The 5,000-nt window shown below is 33.0% G+C and overlaps 1 protein-coding gene across 1 annotated transcript in view; it reads right to left on the reverse strand.

The window, feature by feature from the left end:
* Positions 1-2,199, reverse strand: part of arid6 (AT-rich interaction domain 6) — a 9,279-nt gene extending 7,080 nt beyond the window's left edge. Inside the window, exon 1 of the mRNA XM_060891375.1 lies at positions 2,028-2,199. The gene's annotated coding sequence lies outside the window, so the exon portion shown is untranslated. The remainder of the gene's footprint in view (positions 1-2,027) is intronic.
* Between the last annotated feature and the right edge of the window lie 2,801 nt (positions 2,200-5,000).

The following is a 5,000-nucleotide window of genomic DNA, read 5'->3' on the forward strand; positions in this document are numbered from 1 at the left end:
TTGTCATTTAATGAAAAGAGTGTACAAAAAAAAAAAGACAGGACCAGATTCATTCCTTACAACTGGAGAAAAATGCTTTCTTTACACTCCTAATGAAAAAAGGACTTTCAGTTCAAACAGGAACTCCAGAGATCAACAGGTGAAAGACTGAATATGTATAAGGTAAAAGGGACGGAGTGAAAAGTGTGACGCTCGACTTCTACTTCAGTTCTTACATTTTAAATGTGTTCCGTGTTCGATGTTTCTCATGTTAACAGAAAGTGGAATCCAGTTGGTTTCGTTCCTGTTTCTTATATCCTGAAGGGACAGTTCTGTCAAACTGATAGCTATAACGCACTAAACCAGCCGGTGGAAAGTCAGTTTTTATGATATCGGTTTTAAATAATAAACCAACATCACTGTCTTTACAGTCTGCACATTAAAGTTATGGCTCTTTCATTCTACAAAAACTCTCATACACCGATTCCGAGTTTAAATCCTGCCAACGACAGAGAGCCAGTGCTGAAATATTATTCTTTAAAAATCTGTTTATTAATAGAGGATGACAGTAAATTTTCTCTCTCTCTCTCTCTCTCTCTCTCTCTCTCTCTCTCTCTATATATATATATATATATATATATATATATATATATATATATATATATATATATATACATATATAGCTATAGGGTTAGAGAGTTTGACTCCTAACCCTAAGGTTGTGGGTTCGAGTCTCGGGCCAGCAATACCAAAACATAAATGGCTGCCCACTGCTGTGTTCATGGTGTGTGTGTGTTCACTGCTGTGTGTGTGCACTTTGGATGGGTTAAATACTTAGCTGTATGTCATGTCACTTTTTTTTTTATATATGTACAAATTTGTGTGTGTGCATGTGTATATATATATATATATATATATATATATATATATATATATATATATATATATATACACGCACGCACACACACACATTTGTACAGTTTGAGTTATGTATTAAAACATTTAGAAGAAGTAGAAACGATCTACAATCTGTAATTAATTAATTTATTATTCCTGGATTTATTTATTTATTTATTCTGGATTTATTTACAGAATTTTCTTAATTTCAGTAACGTTCTGAAATTCTGAATTATTCACACAAAACCGAAAAAAATCTCTTAGTCGAGTAATTTGATGAAATGTTAATGTATGTTTAAATTATTTTCAAAATAATGTGAGATTGTAATAAAATAAAATAAAATAAAAATCATTTAAATAAAAAAAGATTAAAAACAGATTAAACACAACTAAAACACACAGAAAGAAATCTGTGGACTTTTTGTGGGACGACTCTTTTAACAGAATATTTATATTTATTAGATGAAGCTTTAGAGGTAAAATATTAGTAAAGATCTGTTTAATCCTGTGTCCGAAAGGTCCGTGTGTGTAACAGGCAGCTAAAACACACCACTAAACAATTTAACCATTAATTATGTTCATATTTTAGTGTTAAATTGTCTTTCAGCTCCCTCTTACTATGAGAGTGTGCATTACCTCAAAACAGAACGTTTCTCTCACATAACAGATTGTACATTATTTTATCAATTGATCATAGAGTAAAATTCAAGATTGTTATAGAAATCTTTCTATATTTTAATTTTCTACGGCATTTCACTGATTTATTGTAGATTTTTGTGCCGTGTATCTTAACTCTATTTGATGTTCGGATTAGTTTTCAGTGGCATCTGAGAGCAGAATAAAGAACTTTCACAATAGAGTTTTACTAAATATTACATTACAGATTTATGTTACACAAAATTGTTTGTTCTTCTGAATGACTTTCCATTAGAAGTGTGAGGTAGAAAAGTGTCGTTCTAAATGATAATAAATAATGCAGAATGTTAACCTGACACAATACACTGATTTTTGGATTCCGTGTGAATTCTGATGGATCACACGCCGCTGCACGGTTTCACACTCTCGCTGTGCATGACGGACCTCCGGGCCCCGAATAATTCACCCTGATTTATTTAACTCAGATTGTTTGTCTGATATGTCTCAGATCTTACCTGTGATTCTTTTCTTTAAATGTCCTAGATCCTCAAGATCTGCACAAATCCAACGTACGTTGTCTTTAACGTCTTTCTGTCTTCTGTCTGACTGCACGCTTGTGTTTCTGCCATGAAGTCACTGATCCAACTGTCGAACACCAAACAGGACCAGGAGCACTTTACCTGAGTGACATCACAACCTGTTAGTAATGGGACACTGCACCTTCTACATGTGTGTGTGTGTGTGTGTGTGTGTGTGTGTGTGTGTGTGTGTGGGACATAAAGAATGCTTCAGCATGAGTCAGACTGGTTTCACCGGATTTTAAAAACTGCTCCAGAACTCAATATTGACAATAATTAGAATTATCGTTCGTATTGCTAATTATGTAATTATATAGATTTGCGTTAATTGCTACTAGCAGCACTGTGTGTTAAGTATGTGTTAGAGGATGAATCAACTGCAGAAGAGACACATGCAGTTGTGGAATTCAGTTGAGTCAGTGGTTCTGTCCTGGTTATTTAATGAGAGTAAGTGAATGAATAAATCAATAAATAAGTAAATAAATGAATATATAAATATATTTTTATATAAATATTTGATTTATATTCTACATGAATAAATAAATAAATAAATAATAAAAATAATAATAATAATAATAATAATAATAATAATAATAATAACATATTTAATAATACTGTTATTATTATTAAAAAAAACTCTCCACTCAACTTTCCCTCATGTTTGCTTTATAAATAAATATAAGCAATTATCTAAAATTACATTTGCACTGGTATTATAATAACTTGTAATGCATTGGTGCTGTGTACTGTCGTCTCTCTCTCTCTTTCTGTCTCTCACACACACACACACACACACACACACATACACACACAAATGCTGTGTAGTTATGTGACTACAGTATTTATAAGGGACTAAATCAGTGTGTGTCTTGCTGTTATAGGAACTCATTTCAGTGCTGGTGGTTTCACTGAAACTGGCTCCAGACTGGAAAACCAGCAAACTGGTTCCAGATTAAATTGATTCCAGTTGTACAGTTTATGCTTTTTTTTATCCCATTTGAAAATCTTTTCTTTATTTCCTGCTATTGAATACACACATACATAATAATCTCTAAGGCTGAAATATGTAATTATATAAATATCTCAAAAATGACAATATCTTATTTAACATATTATGTGTTAATTATCTATATTATAATTATAAGTCAAGAAGATAAAAAGAAAAAAATATATTGTTTGTATGTTTTTTTATGTCAAAACCAGTTTGTATGCAACATCCTCAGTTCCTGAAAAACTCTTAAACTACATCAAATATTTCAAGCTTTCTGATGCTGAACATTTATTAGCAAAATGCTGTTCTGCATTGTGTGTGTGTGTGTGTGTGTGTGTGATATAATTAACACAAATACCCCTAATTAGTGAATTCTTAAAGGAGTTTTAAAGACATGCCTCATGTTTCATGCCTCAGTCATATTAACTGCTGTTTTTTTTCTTTCAGGAACTGAACCAAAGGGCCTTGTCTCTTAAACAGCACTGAAGCAGATCGTATCACGTTTTGTCCTCGAAGAACCCGTTTTCTTATTTAAAAAAACAAAACAAAACAAAAAAGAAACAGGAATGTGTAGTTAATGTGGAAATGTGGCAGTTTATGTCAAACATACATCCTGCCTAACATCTAATATGTACCTAAGAATCACAAACGCTGGAGGACAAATAAAGGTCGTTAAACGATTGTGATCTGAATCACCAGCAGGAAGTTTTAATTTAATAGTCATAAAAATCTTTTTCTGAGGTGTAACATCTGAGACATTGAGACATCTGCTACTCTGCTAGCATGATGCTGGGAAATGTTGATGGTCCTGAAGGATCGTGTCACATTTCAACTTTGCGTATTGTGTATATACAGCTCTGTGCTACGTTCTAGGTAACTGAATTGTTAGCCTCAATCACTGCTAGCGTATGCTTACTGTATCTCCCATATTTTCCAGTTGCTTAGCGACATTATTCTCAACACTGACTACCTCTACAGATGAAGTGTTACGTCACACATAGCTACGCTCGGTTGCCATCTTCATCTGATCTGAACGTCTTCCTGCACGTCTCATCACAGCGGATAAAGCAATACAAAAACAAAGACCAGAGCAGAATGGCAGCTATGTGAACCTCACACTTATTACAAAATCCTCACATAGATTTATCATGCTGTTCTCATGCAAGTTTTAAATAATAATTCTTGGAATAATTGAGGTTAATTCAATAAAACATTGCTATTTAACTTGCTGGGGTTTTTTTTTTTTACTGTCACTTCCTGCATGATTACATTCCACACTGAGGGGTATGATAAAAAATTCTGTTAGGACTCAGGCCAAGTATATTATTCAAAAAACATTATTATGAACACACACACACATACACACACATACACACAAAGGCTTTGCTTTCCAAAGAATATAAAACATGCATCGAGAGATTGTATGTTTCAAACTTAGGTGTGACCAAGAAAACATTTTAAGAAGGAAGTAATCCTAAACACAGTGCCAGGCTTGGTTATTGATTTTATCTCTCCTAATCACGACTCATGATAATCTAAAAAAAAAAACAACAACATAAAAAGCATTTTCATCACCTGCTTTATTGCACTTTCACATTCCTGCCAGCTTTGGCACATGATTCCACTTCAGTAACACGATCCAACACTACTTTAAAAATAATCTGACAGTCTTGGAATTATACCTATAATTATAATAATACAGTAATTATTAAATTATATAAGATGGTATGATCCTCAGCGCTGCTTAGCAACTGATTTTGTTCTTATTTTAGTCTAATTTTTCCATTTTCCCATTGGCCAAGTGTTTTAATACAAAACCTAAGATCCTGTGGTTTTTTCTTTTGTTAGCCTTAATTTTGCAATTAAAACAGGGTGGAGTGTGTGTGTGTGTGGTATGTTACAGCGAGAACCTTCATTTA

This window comes from Tachysurus vachellii, chromosome 17, assembly GCF_030014155.1.
Source record: "Tachysurus vachellii isolate PV-2020 chromosome 17, HZAU_Pvac_v1, whole genome shotgun sequence".
Classification (NCBI taxonomy): domain Eukaryota; kingdom Metazoa; phylum Chordata; class Actinopteri; order Siluriformes; family Bagridae; genus Tachysurus; species Tachysurus vachellii.